This window comes from Camelus bactrianus, chromosome 14 (genome assembly GCF_048773025.1).
Source record: "Camelus bactrianus isolate YW-2024 breed Bactrian camel chromosome 14, ASM4877302v1, whole genome shotgun sequence".
NCBI classification, from domain to species: Eukaryota; Metazoa; Chordata; class Mammalia; order Artiodactyla; family Camelidae; genus Camelus; species Camelus bactrianus.
The window spans coordinates 4,536,816-4,554,668 of NC_133552.1; the positions used below are offsets into that span (position 1 = coordinate 4,536,816).

The following is a 17,853-nucleotide window of genomic DNA, read 5'->3' on the forward strand; positions in this document are numbered from 1 at the left end:
ACTAGTCTATTTTATCACTTACTACCATAAAATAAACATAAATCTATTATGAAAAGTTGAAACTTATCAAAACTTAGGCACATGAACACTTACATACTGAATGTGGCACCATGTGCAGTTGGGAGAAATGTAAACAGATGTAAAGATGAGATGCTAAATCACAGCTGCATAAAATTGACTGTCATACACACTGTCATACTGTAGTAATTTCATAACCACCTCCTGCTGCTATTGTGATGAGCTCAAGTACTGCCAGTACCTGCTTAAAACACCATGTGATGCTCATGATCTCCAGTGAGCAGTTCCTCTCTCTGGTAAATTGCACATCACGGTAAAAAGTGGTCTCTTTAGGTTCTTGCGTATTTTTCATTGTTTAGTCCATTGCCATAAACCTTGAATCACACCATGGGACCCATACAAAGTTTCACTAGTGATGCTGGAAGTGTTCCCAAGAAGCAGAGACAAGTCATGATATTACAGGAAAAAGTTGAATTGCTTGCTCTGTTCCACAGATGGAGGTCTGCAGTGGTCGTCTACCATTTCAAGACAAATAAGTTCACCTTAAGGACCATTGTAAAAAAAAAAAAAGAAAGAAAGAAAAGAAAAGGAAATTTGTGAAGCAGTTGCTGCAACTACACCAGCAGATGTGAAAATATTGCACTTTTTGCAAAGTAACTTTTTAGCTCATATTGAAAATGCAGGATGTGGGTGCAGGATTGGTATAAGAAAGGCATACCTGTGGATTCCAATATGATTAGAGAAAAACAAAGACATGATATGACAACTTAAAGCCAAAGGAAGGTGAAGTTGGAGAATTTAATGCCAGCAAAGGAAGGTTTGATAATTTTAGAAGGAAGTTTGGCTTTAAAAAATGTCAAGATAACAGGAGAAGCAGCTTCTGCTGAACCAGAGGCAGCAGTCAGGTCCCAGATGCCATTAAGAAAATCATCGAGGAGAAAGGAGATACATCTGTCTAAACAGACTTTTAATGCAGATGAAAGCACTCTATTTTGGAAAAAAACGCCACAAAGGACATTTATTAGTAAGGAACAGAAAGAGCACCGAGATTTAAGGCAGGAAGGGGTAGGCTGATTCTACTGCTTTGTGCAAATGCAGCTGGGTTTGAAACGGAGCGGGAACCTGGGGGGCTCTCCTGGCTACAAAAGTCTTTCCACGTCCCCCGTTTCTAGTTTGTAGGAAAAAGGCTTCAGCCTCCTAGACCTTCCCTGAGTTCCAAAGGGCAGATTCAAACAGTTACTAGTTAGGAAAGGGAGGGAATGCAGAAACAAAGGAAAACAGTCAAGAAACAATAGTGAAGCAATAAAGCAGAGTCGTGGTTCCTCCCCGGTGGACAGACATAACAATCTGATACTTCCATTGAGTTCTTTTACAGGAACCAAGGCCCCCACCCAGGGGAGGATGGTAACTTCAGGCTGAGCACAGGAATCCTGGAGCGCCTCTCTGTTATCTCACCACCAACCAACCAGAAGAAAGTCACACCTGCTGCTGCCCTCACACCCAATTTTGCCTTTAAAATCTCTCCTCTGAAAACCGTCAAGGAGTCCGTGTCTTTTGAGCACAAGCTGCCCGTTCTTGCATGGCCCTTTCCATAAATCTTTCTCTGCTCCAAACTTTGATGTTGTCGTTTGGTTAGCCTCACTGTACATCAGGCACATGAACTTGGGTTCAGCAACGGGTTTATGATCAGGGCTACTCGTATCTACAAAGCTGATAACAAGCCCTGAAGGGAAAGGTACACACCAACTGCCTGTCTTTTGGTTGCACAACAAGAAGGCCTGGACAACGAGTATGCTTTTTCTGAACTAGTTTCATTGATGCTTTGTCCCCGAAGTCAGAAAGCACCTTGCTGGTAAGGGACTGCCTTTTAAAGTTCTTTTGATGTTGGACCAGAGCCCCATGAGTTTAACGCACAAGGGCATCGAAGTGTTCTACTTGCCCCCAAACACAACATCTCTAACTCAGCCTCTAGATTGGGGGGTTCACAAGGACCTTTAAGGCTCATTATACACAGTACACTACAGAAAGGACTGTCAGTGCTGTGGAGGAGAATCCGATTGATCATGAAGGTCTGAAAGGCTCACACCACGGAAGATGCCGTTGCTGTTATACAAAAAGCTGTGAAAGCCACCAAGCCCCAAACAGTACATTCCTGCTGGAGAAAACAGTCTAGATGGGGTGTGCCTGACTTCACAGGATTCACAACAGAGCCAATCAAGAAATCATGAAAGAGATGTGGACCTGGCAAAAGATGTGGGAGGTGAAGGGTTCAAGACACGGATCTTGGAGAAACTCAAGAGCTGACAGGCATCACATCAGAGGAATTAACGAAGACAGTTTGATGGAGATGAACACTTCTCACCAGTGCCAGATGACGAGGAAGAAGACGACGTAGAAGCAGGAGTGCCAGAAAACAGACTGACATCAGACAATCTGGCAGAAGGGTTCTGACTACTCAAGGCTGCTGTTGACTTCTTAATTTATGACAGGGACCCTTCTATGATACAAGGGCCGAAACTAAAGCAGATGGTGGGGAAAGGAGTGGTACCATATAGAAACATTTTTAGAGAAATTAAAAGGCAAAAAGGTCGGACAGAAATTATGATGTATTTCCATAAAATTACACTTAGTGTGACTGCCTCCCCCACCCTGTCCTCCATCTCTCTCCTCTGCTGCCCCTGAGACAACAGGACCAACCCCTCCCCTTCTCTCTCCTCCTCAGCATCCTCAACGTGAAGACGATGAGGATGGAAATCTTTATGAAGATCCACTTCCACTTAATAAATAGTAAATCATCACCATGTCTTACAGTTAATAAACTTGTCTGGTGTGTGTGTGTGCACATCTTGGTGGGACTATCTAATAAATGGGAAGCAAGAACTGTATGAGATGTTTTTTGGGTCATTATCATCATCACCTACATATTCATCAAGTAGAACATTGTATGCAAGACTCGTATTTATATAGATAGCCTATCCTTACGTAGGCATAAGGTGAGTGATGTTTAATATAAAATTAATAAGGTTTTAGTGTTCTTACTGGTTTATAACTTTGCTTTCAAAGAATTACATTACCGTACAATATGACTCTCTCTCTCTCTCATACTTGGAGTAATTGCATTATCAGTCTGTCACCACAGGTGAGAGGTTTTGTAAAAAATATAATGAACTTTCCACTACTGTTTTATGAATATGACTGTAACATTGTATGTCATAAAAATTATAACAATTCATTCATTCATGTATAGGCTAGGCTACCGTGAAGAGCAATCATATCACTTACACTAGGCCACTGTAAAGCTGCTTCTTCATTATCAAGGCAAGAATCATTACACCTGTAAATAAATATGAATTTCCTTTTCACATTACCTTTTCACTTTTGAAGCCTAGTGTTAGTAACACATATAACATCTACCCTGTTTTGTACCATGTAAGATAATATTGATGTAGATACTGACAGATAATTCGTTCTGCAAACACGATGGAAACTCACAGTATTGATAAATACAGGACAGTACTGCAAATGTATTTTCTTTTACTTATGATTTTCTTAATAGCATTTTCTTTTCTCTAAGCTTATTTTATTGTAAGAATACAGCATGTATATAGATAACATACAAAATAATTATTAATGAGCTCTTTATGTTATCAGTAAGGCTTCTGGTTAGCAGTAGGCTATTATTAGTTAAGTTATGGGGGTGTCAAAAGTTATACTAAGATTTACAACTGCACAGGGAGTCGGTACCCCTAACCTCTCCGTTGTTCAAGGGTCAACTGCATGCTGCATTTTCTTTATTCACTCATCCATCAAAGGGCGCTTAAGTTGTCTACATGTCTTGGTTACCATAAACAATGCTGCAATGAATATGGGACTGCAGATATCTCTTTGAGATAGTGATTTTGTTTCCTTCAGATATACACCCAGAAGTAGAATTCCTGGGTTATATGGTAGTCCTATTTTTAATTTTTTGAGGAACCTCTATATGGATCTCCATAGTTACTGCACTAATTTACATTCCCTCCAACAGTGCATAAGGGTTCCCCTTTGTCCACATCCTCACCAACACTTGTTATGTTTTGCCTTTTAATGACAATCATTCTAACAGATATGACTAATGTCTCATGGTTTCGGTTTGCATTTCCACTGATGAGTAGTGATGTTGTGCACCTTTTCATTGACCTGTTGGCCACTTGAAGGTCTTCTTTACAAAAATGTCTATTCACTTCCTCTGCACATTTTAAACCAGATTGTTTGGGTGTATTTTTTTTTCCTATTGAGTTGTAAGAGTTCTTTATATTTTTTGGACACATGATTTGGGACTATTTCTTCCCATTTCGTAGGTTACCTTTTCATTTTGTTGATGGTTTCCTTGACTATGCGAAAGCTTTCTAGTTTGATGTGGTCCCTGTTAACTAATTTTTGCTCTTGTTGCCTTTGCTTTTGGTGTCAAATACAAAAAATAATTGCTAAGATAAATGTCAGAGAGTTTATCTCCTATGTTTTTTTCTAGGAGTTTAATGGTTTCAGGTCTTATGTTCAAGTCTTTAATCCATTTTGAATTGATTTTTGTGGATGGTAAAAGATATGGGTCTACTCTCATTATGTTGGGTGTTGCCATCCAGTTTTCCCAATACCATTTACTGAAGAGATTATATTTTCCCCATTGTATATACTTGGCTCCTTTGTCACAAATTAATTAACCATATGTGCATGGATTTATTTCTGGGCTCTCTACTTTGTTCCATTGATCTATGTGTCTGTTTTTTATGCCAATACCATACTGTTTTGATCACTGTATCTGTAATAGTGTTTGAAATCAGGAAGTGTGATGTCTCCCACTTTGTTCTTCTTTCTCAAGATTGTTTTGGCTCTTTAGGGTATTTTATGTTCCATACACATTTTAGAATTTTTTTCTATCTCTGTGAAAAATGCCATTTGAATTTTGATTGAGATTGTACTGAATCTATATATTGCTTTAAATAATATGGACATTTTAACTATATTAATTCTTCCAATCCACAAGAACATAAATTCTTTCCAGGAATTTGTGAGTTAGTCATTTTCTTCCATCAATATCTTGTACTTTTCACTGTACAGATTTTTCTCCTCCTTGGTTATATTTATTCCTAGTTATTTTATTCTTTATGATGTAATTATAAATGGAATTACTTCCTTAATTCCTCTTTCTGATAGTTTGTTGTTAGTGGATAGAACTGCAAGTGATTGTTGTATATTGATTGAATTTGTATTCTACAGCTTTACTGGATTCATTGATTAGTCCTCATAGTTTTTTGGTCTTTACAGGTTTCTATATATAACATGCTATCTGCAAATAGAATCAGTTTTCTTTCTTTCTGACTTTATTTATTTTTCTTGCCTAATTGCTCTGGCTAGGACTTCTAGTACTTTACTGAATAAAAATGGTGAGAGTGGGCATCCTTGTCCTGTCCCTGATCTTAGAGGAGAAGCTTTCAACTTCTCACCATTGATTATGATTATTAGCTGTGGACCTGTCATATAGAGCCTTATTATGTTGAGGCATATTCCCTCTGTACCCACTTTGTTGAGAGTTTTTATCATGAATGGTGTTGAATTTTATCAAATACTTTTTCTGCATCTATTGAGATGATCATATAATTTTTACCCTTCATTTTGTTAATATAGTGCATCACATTGACTGATCTGTGGATGTTGAATGGTCCTTGCATTCCTGGAATAAAGCCCACTGGATGATGGTATATGATCACTTTAATGTAATATTGGATTTGGGTTGCTAATATATTGTTTAGGATTTTTACATCTATGTTCATCAGGGATATTGGCCTATAATTTTCTTTTCTTGAAGTGTCCTTGTCTGGCTTTTGTGTTAGGGCAATGATGACCTCATAAAATGAATTTGGAAATGTTCCTTCCCCTTCTGTTTTTTTTTTTGTAAGAGTTTGAGAAAAACTGGTATTAATTCTTCTTTAAATGTTTGTTAGAATTCATCAGTGAAGCCACCTGGTCCTGGATTTTGTTGGGAGCTTTTTTTTTTCGATTGATTCAATCTCCTTACTAATAATTCTGTTCAAATTTTCTGTTTCTTCATGATTTGGTTTTAGGTAGGCTGTATGTTTTTAGAATTTTATCCATTTCTTTTAGGTTGTCCAATTTGTTGGTATATAATTGTTCATAGCACAGGCATACCTTGCTTTATTGCACTTTGCCTTATTGTGCTTTGCAGATATTGCGCTTTTAATAAATTGAAGGATTGTGGCAACCTTGCCTCATGCAAGTCTGATATCATAATTATACCTTTTTATTTTTTGTATCCATTAACAAATTATCATGGTTATATTTTTACTACTTTTGTCATTTAGCTTTCATACTAGATTTACAAATGATTTATCCATCATCCTTACAACACTAAAATATTCTGAATTTAACTATATATTTATCTTTACCAAAGATATTTATACTTTCATATGTTTTCCTGTTACTAATTAACGTCCTTTCATTTCAGCTTGAAAAGTCCTCTTCAACATTTCTTTTAAAGCTAGTCTAGTGGTAATGAACTCCCTCAGCTTTTGCTCATGTGGAAAACTCCCTCTCCTTCAGTTTTGAAAAACAGTTTGCCAGGTAGAGTATTCTTAGTTAGCAGTTTTTTCTTTCAGCATTCTAGATAATGCCATTCCCTTCTGGACTGCAAAGCTGCTGCTGAAAAATCTGCTGATGGTATTATAGGGGTTCTGTTATATGTAACAAGATTTTTTTTTTTTCTTGCTGCCTTTAAAATGTTCTCCATGTCTTTAATTTCTGACTATTTATAATGCGTCTTGGTGGGTCTCTTTAGATTCATTTTATTTAGACTCTCTGGGCTTCCTGGATCTGGATATCTGTTTCTTTCCCCAGATTAGGGAGTTTTTCAGCCATTATCTCTTTGAGTAAACTTTCTGTCCCTTTCTCTTTTTCTTCTCCTTCTGGGACCCCTATAATATGATATTGTTCAGTTTGATGGTGTCCCTTAAGCTATCTTCAATCTTTTTATTTTTATTTTTTCCTTATTACTCCTCTGATTGGATGAATTCCACCACTCTGTCCTCAATTTCAATGATCCTTTCTTCCACTTCATGCAGTCTGCTGTTGAATACCTTTGTTGCATTTTTCAGTTCCATTATTGTATCACTCAGCTCTATGATTTATGTTTAATGCTTTCTTAAGCTTTCTATCTGTTGAAATTCTCATTTTATTCATGCATTGTTCTCCTGACCTCAGTAAGCATCTTTATGACCGTTAGTTTAAACACTTTACAGGTAAATTACTTATCTCAATTTCATTAAGGTTTGTTTCTGGAGTTCTATCTTGTTGTTTTGTTTGGAACATATTTCTCTCCTTCATTTTCCTTGATTCTCTGTGTTGGTTCCTGTGGATCAGATAAAACAGCCACCTTCTCCGTCTTCACAGAGTGGGCTCCCGCAGCAGATACACCTTAACGGTCAGCCCAGGCTTAGGTCTTGGTTGTCTCTCAAACTGCCTTCTTTGTGCTTATTGGCTCCCAGTAGTGACGGCGTGACAAGACTTGTCAGTGTCTCAAAGGAGGGGCTCCCAGCCAGCACCTAGATGCATAGGGATTGGAAGCTGGACTCTCAGGCAGTAGCTTTTAAAGTACGCAAAAAGACCTCTTTCAGGGAAAGAATGGGAGCTAGTGTTCTGTCTGCTCTCTCTGCACTGAGCCCTAAAGGACAGCTGATTAATAACCACTTCTTTGTTTGCTACAGTCCAGTGGGACCCATAAATACAAGTCCTGCTGGCCACCAGATCAAGGAGTGTGTCCTCTGGGTGGCAGCCACAAAGGCCAGGCTCTAGATATGTGCGCAAACTCCATTCAGACAGATACCAGAGGGGGATCGTGTAGATGGTGCTTGCCAGCCTTCTCAGTTTCAGGCATAATTGCAGTCAGTTCCTAGATGCATGTTAAACTAGGAGCCTGACCCTCAGGTTGAACATTGGCCTCTTTAAGAGAAAGACTGGGAGAAGGACGTTTTCTGTCTGTTGCCTCTGCACTGAGCCTGGGGGATCTAGTCACAATGAGTCCTTGCAAGGCATTTATGAACTGTTTCTTTGTTTGCCATAATCTGGTGGATCTTGTGAACACACCCCTTGGCTTTCAGAGCCAGGTGTTTTTCCTATCAAAATCTCTGCAGAACTCCTGCAGAAATTGACAAACCAATTTTAAAGTTCACATGGAAATGAAGGAGACCTAGAATAGCCAAAAAAATTTTGAAAACAAGACAAAGTTGGAAGATTTATAATACTTGATTTCAGGGCTTATTATAAAGCAATATTTAAGACAGTGGGGAGTAGACATCAAGATAGACAAATAGAACAATGGAAAAGTATAGGAACTCCAGAAATATGTAGTCAATTTATTTTTTATGAAAGTCGAGAGGTAATTCAATGGAAAAATCATAATATTTCAATAAATGGTGCTGAAACAATTGGATATTCATTTCCAAATGTATTCTATGAAAATCTTTGATTCATGCATCATACCATATAAACAGTTTACTCAAAATGGATCATAGACCTAAATGTAAAACTAAAACGCAAATGTAGAAACCTAAATGTAAAACCTAAAATTGTAAAACTTCTAGGAGGAAAATCTTTCTAATCTTAGATTGGACCAAGTTTTTTTTTTTAGATACAAAACCAATAGCATGATCTATGAAAGAAAAATTGATAAATTGGACATCTTCAAGATTAAGAATGTCTGGTTTCCAAAAAACAAGTGCAGATTGGCAGAAAAATAGTTGTAAATTACTTATCTGATAAAGGCCTTATATCTAAAATATGTATTTTTTAAAAACTCAAAATTCACAGATGACCAGGAAAGAGGCCCCTGAGCTCACCTGCTCCCATGGATACACCAAATCTAAAGGTACACATGGAACAGTTCACTCTGAAAGAAATCCAGAAACTAAGCAACTCCTACATATCAGGCAGGTCAACTAAAAAAACCGCACAACCTAAAAGTTGAGAATTATGTTTTATGTGGCAGACTTTCTGAGGACTTCAAGCCTGGGAGGCAGACTCTTCAGATTACTCTGAGGGACTGCCCCAAGGAGGCAAAGGAGGGACCACGATATATAGGAGTTTTGCAATAAAAATCAAGTATTCAAACATCAAAAGATTATTGTTAATTAAAGAAAACCAGACATCTCAAATCAATGAATTTAGCACTTTTCTGTATAGATGCAAGAGTCTGGGCCTATTGAAATCATTCCTTTGATATGCACCATAGCCATCTAGGACCAGTATCCTATTCTTTGTTTTATGTCTTACATTTAGTAAAATGACCACTTTGGGTGGTCAAATATACGTGTAATTAGAGTTCTTGGAGAGAATGGGGGGAAGGAGGACAGAAAAAATATTTAATAAAATAATGGAGAAAGTTTTTCCAAATCTGATGCAAATAATGAATCCACATACCCAAGAAGCCCAACAAAACCCAAGCACATGACTCAGGAAGAAAACTACAAAAGATACATTATAATCAAATTGTTTAAAGACCATGATAAAGAGAAAATCTTTAATGCATCCAGAGAAAACAGATGCATTCACACATCAGACTTACGTGTATATTTGACCAAATGAAGTCCTCATGTAGCTCACTGATTCTCTGTTCATTTCACTTTGTCTGTTTTCTCTGTTGAGTTTGGACAGTTTCTATTGCTGTGCCTTCAAGTTTACTAATCTTTTCTTCTGCAGTATCTAATCTGCTATGAATCCCATCCAGTGTATTTATAGTTTTTACCTCTAGAAGTTTAATCTGCGTGATTTTTCATATTTACTATTTCCCTACTTAACATGTACAAGCTTTCCTCTAGCTTCAGGAATATATGGAATATAGTTAAAACAACTATTTTAATGTTCTTGCCTACTAATTGTATAGTCTATGTCATTTTGGGGTCCCTTTTGAATGTTTGAGTTTTCTCCTTATTATGGGCTGAATTTTTATCCTGTGTTTGTAAATTTGTAATGGGATGACATTATGAATTTAACCAGGTGTCAGATGTTTTTGTATTCTGTTAAATATTCTTGAACTTTTTTTCTGGGATGTAGTTAAGTTCCTTGTTCTTTTTAGGTCTTTGCTTTTAAGCTTCATTAGGTGAGCAGTGTTTAGTATAGGGCAAATTTTTTTCCACTAGTGGACTTCATCAAAATTAATAACTTCAAAAGACATTGCTAAAAAAATGAAAAGACAAGCCACAGAATGGGAGAAAATATTTTCAAAACAAATAACCTGATAAAACACATGCAAAAGATTTTGACACTTTACCGAAAAAATATAGCAAGGCAATTAGGCACACAAAAAGTTGATCATCATCATTAGTAATTAGGAAATGCAAATTAAAACCATGATGACATATTGCTACACCCCTATTAGAAAGATTAAAAAACAAAACCAAAAAACTGACCATACCAAGTGACAACAATGATGTTGAGCAACTGCAACTCTCATATCTTGTTGGTGTGGACAGAAAATGGTACAAACACTTTGAAAAACTGGCAGTTTCTCATAAAGCTGAATATTCACTTAGCATGCATTCCAGCAATACAACACCACTCTTAAGGTATTTACCCACAAGAAATGAAAACCTATGCTCACACCGAAACTTACATTCAAGTATTTATAGTGTTTTTTTCATAATTGTCAGAAACTAGAAGTAAACTCATGAGCTTCAACTCATTAGTAGATAAACTATGGCACATCCATACAATGGAGTATTACTCAGCAATAGAAAGGAAAAAAAGAACTGATATATGTAACAATGTGGATTAATCTCAAATAATTATACTATGTGAAAGAAACAGACTCAAAAGTAAGTCTACATACTGTAAAATTCCACTTAAATGACATTCTAGAACATGGAAAAATGATGGGAACAAAAAAGAGATTACTGGTTGCCAGGGGTTGGGAGTGGGCATTAAGGTTGACTACAAAGGAGCAGAACGGAAGTTTTGAGGGGAAGGAAATGTTTTATATCTTGATAGGGGTGGCAGTTATGGACTGTAAGTGTTGGTAAAACTCATGGAACCAAACACTAAAAAGGGCAGAATTTGCTAAATGAAAATTGTACCTCAATAAATCTGACTTTTTAAAAAGCCAAAGGAAGAATTTTCCACCATTGATTATCAAGGTTCTTTCTGAGAATCCATTCCAGAACCCTGGTGGCTTGTCCCAGAGTACAGTTTCAAACACTTTCTGAGCAACGAGGACAGCTCTAGAACTAGAAAAGAGTTCCCAAAGGGGTGTTGGTGGGGTGGAGGGAGTGGAGAAAAACTTTGGCACCAATCTGAAACAAAATTTTAAGTAAAAGTAAAATCTGCTCTATCGAAAAAGTGATGAATTTAGACATTACAGAACAAATCAGACAATGTCAGGGCACCTCACTGTCAAATTCTCCAAGTCAAGTCTCCAGTGCGGCAAAGAGAACTGGGTAAGACCTGGAGACCTGAGTTCCAAGTCCCTCTTCAAGAGTTACCTGCTGTGATCTCCCTGAATTTCAGCAAGTCGTTTCACCTCTTTGGGTCCCACTTTCCTCTGGCATAAAAGGGCAGCAGACTAGAGCGGTATAGTAAATATATTTGGTCTTACTCCCAGTTTCTGGAACAAAGTTTCTAAAATCCTTGGAATTTCCTGAGTGATAGGAGTGTCTGTTGTTACGCATAATGGCCCCTTTTGATCACAGCAGAGTTTATGCTAACCAGGTGGCGTAGGGTGGGGCCCTCGGTAGCCTCAGGATGGGGGTGGTTGTAAGAAAGACTGAGCGATTGGAGGGTGGGACTGAAAGCTGACCTCTGGGCAAAAGGGAAGAGGGTGTGCTGATTAAATTCTATAAAAATTCTTGAGATTTGGTGAGCTTCTGGGCTGGTGAGCAGGAGTGGTTGCTGGGAGAGTGGCTGCCTGGGGGGTGGGGCACGGACGCTCCAGGCCCCTTCCCATCTGCCTTGCCCTGTGTACCTCTTACATTTGGCTGTCCCTGAGCCACATCCTTCCATAAGAAACTGGTAATCCAGTAAGTAAAATGTTTTCTGAGTTCTGTTCTCCTTGAGCCGCTCTAGCAAATTAATCGAACTCAAGGAGGCGGTCATGGGAACCTCTGATTTACAGCCGGCCATCAGAAGCCCAGGGGGTACCTGAGACTGACTTCTGAAGGGGGCTGAGAGGGGTTTGAGCCCTGATCCTGTGGGATCTGATGCTCTCTCCAGGTAGAGAGTGTCAAAATTGAGTTAAAGTGTAGGACATCCAACTGGTGTTTGAGAATTGCTTGGAGTGGGGACCCCTCCCACCCCATACACGTGGTGCCCAGAAGTGGTCCTTGTGAGCCGCGCTGTGAGTAGGGAGGAGACACACAGGGCTTGTTCTTCCTTAGAACTGGGGACCTCTCATCCTCTCCACTCAGTCTATGCCCTTTCTCTGTAAATTCTCATGATTTTAACTATGGTCTGTTAGCCCATGAGTTCCAACCACACACTTCCTGTGTGTAGGCTCTGTATCTGAGTCGTCCCCAGGAATCTTAAACTCGGATTTAATCTCCCCTTTTCTTTCCTAAATCTACTCCCTCCTCTCCTTCTTCATCAGTTGGTGCCAACACACCCACTGTTTGAAGCCAGAAACCCAGAAGTCATTTTCCACTCATCCTTCTCCCTCACTTTCCATCATCCAGGCAGCTGCCAAGCCTTGACATTTTAACCTCTTTGATAATCACCAAATCTCTCCGTGGCTCTTCGTCTCTATTACCCCTGCCCTAATTCCAGTCCCTGCTGCCTGTGGCCTGGACTCCTGCCAGCAACTTCCTAGCTGGCCTCCCCGCCATGGTCCTGTCTGCCTGACACCCACCCTCTACACAGATACCCCAATGGTCTTTCTAAAACACATATCAGAGCACCTCACTCCTCCCCTTAAAACCCTGCAACAACCTACAGTGATGGTCCTTACCCTTTCTTGAGTCACAGACCCCACTGAAATCTGATGGAAGCAATTTACCTTCATACACACACACACAAACACACGCGTGCGCACACACACACACACACACACACACATGCACACACACCATAAAGGATGAAGTGGACCCCCTGAATTCCATCCAGAGACTCTTGGTCCATATGATAAAGTCCAAGTCCTTTATCTCATCACTGAAATACTCCTTCCACATTATACACTGAGCCTCTGGCAACCCTGATTTTTTTAAAAAAGCTTTCCATTGAACAGTTTTCAATTTTCTGAGTTACAAGTTTTTAATGACGGTCACCCTATCCTGGAGGCCTTCTACACTGTGCCTCAGCAGCCCAGGATGAAGTTACAGTTTTCAACGACTCCGTGTGTTGGACCTCTGTACCTTTTTCTTCGCTGCCCTATTTGCCTGGAGTGTCCTGACCCTCCTGTTTCCCCGTCAACTCTTACTTACCTTTCTAGCCAAGGCTCTGGCCTCACCTCCTCTTGGAGGCCTTGCCTTGTTTTCTCAGCTTGCAGGAGAGGCTCAACCTCAGGGCCTATTTCTCAAATTGCACTGAGATTTTCCTCCTACAAGCCTGCCCCTTCCCACCAACACCCCCGACACTGGGCTGTGAGCAGGAACCAGGACTACGCGGCAGCTAACACAAGTCCTGGACTACATGGGACTCCCATGTGTCTAAGAAGGGAAGGAGGAGCATCCTGGGACTCTAAACCCTAATGATTTCTTTAGACTTGATGCATCTCTCTTTCTGCAAAACACCTGCCTGACCAGGGATGCCACTGTACTTTCCAGGTATTGCCCGATGAAGGGGTGAGATACGGCTCATCTCCTTTTCACAAATGAGGAACTTAAGTGCAGAGAACTTCCCTGCCGGAATAAAAACTCACGTTTCTCAACTGTGTTGTCAGTCCTAACATATCCAACTGCATTGCTCCAAGGACAGAATCCCTGACATTAGGAAAACTGTAACTCAAATAGCAGAGCAGCTGAAGACTGAATTCAGCAGCTATCTTACAATCAAAGCACAACGGTTTAAATAAATAATGACAATATCCTGTTTTAGAGCAGACCGTAAATAATTTTACAGCGTATTCTTGGCTACCAGTTGACTTACAATGACAGCAGTGAAAAAAATACTTCTACTGTTTAACCTAAAAAATAACAATAGTTCCTCTTTTAGGATCTTATGCAATTCCTCTAGCCACAAAAGAACAGTGCGTGTGTGTACTTTATATTATTTTTAAATTTCCTCTCCATGTGTTGGTACCCATGGAACAGAATTGCACTATTCCAACTAACGACCATCAGTGAGTCCTACAAAAGCTTTCATCACTTGAGGACCAGGGTTGATCTAGCCATAGAAGGTATCACCCAAGGGTAAGTAAATCACAGAGGTGTGAAGCTCATGGACCCCAAAGAGACAGAAAAACCTTTGGTCATATCACTGTGGCCGCCTAACTAAGCAGTAGCGTGGGCTTTTTTTGAAAATCCTGATGGAAAAATCTTAAGATCACAAAGTCATCTGACAAAAACCAAAAGCTCTACTCAGACAAACCGCCTACTGTGAGATTCACAAGGCTCTGCTGATTTGGAGAGAATAAAGGACACAGCACCATGGAAAGGCCAAGCTCACTGGCAGCCCCACCACTTCCCCTCCCCAAATTCTTCTTCCTATTCTCTGCAAGGTCCCTTTCAAAAACCAAGAAAAATGATAAGATATACTCCTTTTGAGATTCCTTGCTTTTTGCCAAATCAGAATCTTTAAAGATTAAGGCAACATCTGGTGGCTGTTTGGGGGTTCAGCAAGACTGCAGTCTTGAACACTGAATGATAAGGGTTCTTGTCACATGACTTTAAGTTTCATTAGAGAATGACAAGATGGGAGGAATAAAAAGAATTGTGGGAAACGTGACGAAGCTGAGCTATCCTGTGGGCTTTTCAACTGAGCGGGAGTGCTCTCTGGAGAGTAAAACACAGTCAACAAATTTGTTCAAAGAACCATTTGGAAAATCACTTCTTCCTAGGACCTGAAAAACGGTCATGTTTCACTCTGGAACAGTCCATTTGTTTTATTTTAAATGGAAGACTAGTTTCTTTCCCACAACAATGCAGTACAGCATATCCATGTTTAAGTAGTTTTAGGGCACAAAAACCTTCTGGGAGTCCTATTCTGACCTGGTGGCAGCTTCCTTTACTGAAGCATGCAATTTTTCATCTATTGATATTTAGTGATCCTCATACCTGTGTAGAAAGGTTTAACTAACTGAAAGCAAGCTTTGTGCCAAAATGTTTTCTTGGGGAAAGGTGATGGCCATGCATTTTTAAAATAAAATGGAATTAGCTATTTATAAGTACGGTACCCCCCTTCATCTTTCATCTTAGTACCCCTCGGGCCTAGCACAGAAATAAGTATTCAGCAAAAGTTTGTCAAATAAAAAAAAATTTTTTTTTTCTTCCTCATGCAGGCTTCCTCTTCATCTTTCTTATCCAAAGTCTTTCCTTGTATATAAGTAAGTCTCCCTCCTCCACATTTAATATCTCATTACCTGGCTGTTTTTCAGCTAAATAACAGGAGCCTTCAACACCACCACCAAAATAATCACTGATAACTAAGAGTTAATGAAAGTGCCTTTTTAGTTACAAAAAGGAGAGCCAAGTAGTTCACAATTAAACCTAAGAGGATAATTTACAATAGATCCATGTGAACTATCCAAGAAGAAATGAATAGCCAATCTAACTTGTATGATGGCCACAATTAGAACTACCCTTTTAGGATCAAAGGACTAGACTTTAGGATCAAAGGGGACCTTAACAACAGCTCACCAGGTCTGGTGTCCTATCCAATCCAAACCAGTCTTTGCCCAGCATCCCTACCCTCCATCTCTTCCCGAACACCTCCCCCCCCATCTTAGGTTAGCAGTTCACTAGAAGGCAGATAAAGTAAGATAAATAGCAAGGGCAAAGGACAGCAACTAAAATGTGTAAGTCAAGGCTCTGAATATGAATTTTCTGACACTAAGGAAAGAGTACCACAGTTATTGAAATATTGAAATCCCCCTCCTCTGAGCCACTATCAGCACACAGTGCAGTTAAGGCCGCGGAGAATATGTTTCCATCCTTTAAATACTAATTGGAAAATCTCAACATTATTCACAAAAGGTTGAACTTACAATAGAAGGGAAATGGGGTGGGGTGGCATCCTATCATTCAAGGAATTTAAAGCTTTTAAACATTTACAGTCCTCACTTTTAAGCTCCTCACTGTACGCTTCTTTATTCAAGAAAATCTGTAATAACAAGTGTTGGCAAAGATGTGAATAACTGGAGCTCCCATACACTGCAAGTGGGAATGTAAAATGGTACAACCACTTTGGAAGACTCTTTGACAGTGACTACCAAAACAGACATGTGCCTCCTCCTATCAGCTAGGAATCCGACTCGAGGATATCAGCCAAAGAGAAACGGGTGTTTATGTCCACCAAAAACACGTAAAACACTGTTCATAGCAATGTTGTTCCCCATTACACAAAATTGGAGACAACCTAAAAGTTCTTCAACAAAAGAATGGATAAATAAGACGTATAGTCTATTCATACTAAGGAATAGTACCTAGCAATGAAAAACAAACCAACCCCAAAACCACTGTTTTAATGAAGTTGAAAAAACAGGCAAAACTATGGTATTAGAAATCAGAATAGTGGCTACCTTTGAGGGGTATAATCTGAGAGGGGGCGGAGTTAGAATTGCTCTGTGTCTTGATCAGATAATGATTAGGTAGGTAGTACATATATAAAAACTAATGGAGTTGTACTACGAAGATGTATGCATGTTTGCTGTATGCAAATTATGCCTCACTTATAAAAATCTAGAGAGAGATGTAGGAATTTCTGAGACTGTCCCTAAATATATAAGAATTCAATGCAGCTTAAATATAGTTGCATGTACTGATGTTTATACTTTTAGAAAGCCTTTATATGCTACTGGAAAATTCACTTACTACTTAATGTTATACACAGCAGAAAGCTTTTTGTCACAGACTCTGAAAAACATATTGAACTATACATTTGAAATATACATATTTACCAGTTAACAGAGATGTTTAGGAAGTGCAAGATGTTTGCCCACTCCCTTATGCTACATTTTTTTACTCTGCAATTCTGAATTATTTACAACAAAAGCTATTGGAAATAATTCTTGCACGTCTATACTGCCAATATTTTCTCTCTATGTACCACAGAGGCTTCAAGTTAGAATGCTCGAATTTTGGAGCTGGAGGAGACACAGCTGGATTCCCTCACTGGACAGAGGGGGACGCCGGGGCCAGGGGCAGTGAGCGCTGGTCCCAAGGTCGCAGAACTAGGACAGGGACCTTAGGCTCCCTAGCTCCCAAAACTGTCTCCTGCACCATATAAGCAAATCAACCCGCTCATGTCTTCAAATAGATGAACTGGATCTAAAGGGGAATATTTTTCCCCCAATAACAATTGTTCCACCTAGATTATTTGGGAATGGTCAGCTGAGTCCTTGAAAATCCTCTTGGGGTTTAATGCCAGGATAAAAATCTAGTACAGGAGGAGAGGGTAGCTAGTATTTTAAGATGTAAATCCCGTTTCCAAATTTCCAAAGTAACTATTCATTGATCCAACTGAAATTCGGCGGGGTGGGGGTCGTTACCCAAGACGACTCGCTTGGGAAAGCGAGAACGCGGGCACATTTCCCCATCAGAGTTCACTCCTTAAATCAAAACCTCAAAAGAAGAGTGGAAGACGCCCCCCAGGAGTCTCTGATGGCCAGGGTCAGCGCAGGCGAGGTCCGGGCCACCTGGCGCCCAG

The 17,853-nt window shown here is 39.4% G+C and overlaps 1 protein-coding gene across 2 annotated transcripts in view; it reads right to left on the bottom strand.

Annotated features, from left to right (window-relative positions):
* Positions 1-17,853, bottom strand: part of FLT3 (fms related receptor tyrosine kinase 3) — an 85,001-nt gene that overhangs the window by 42,621 nt on the left and 24,527 nt on the right. The gene's annotated exons all lie outside the window — the stretch shown is intronic.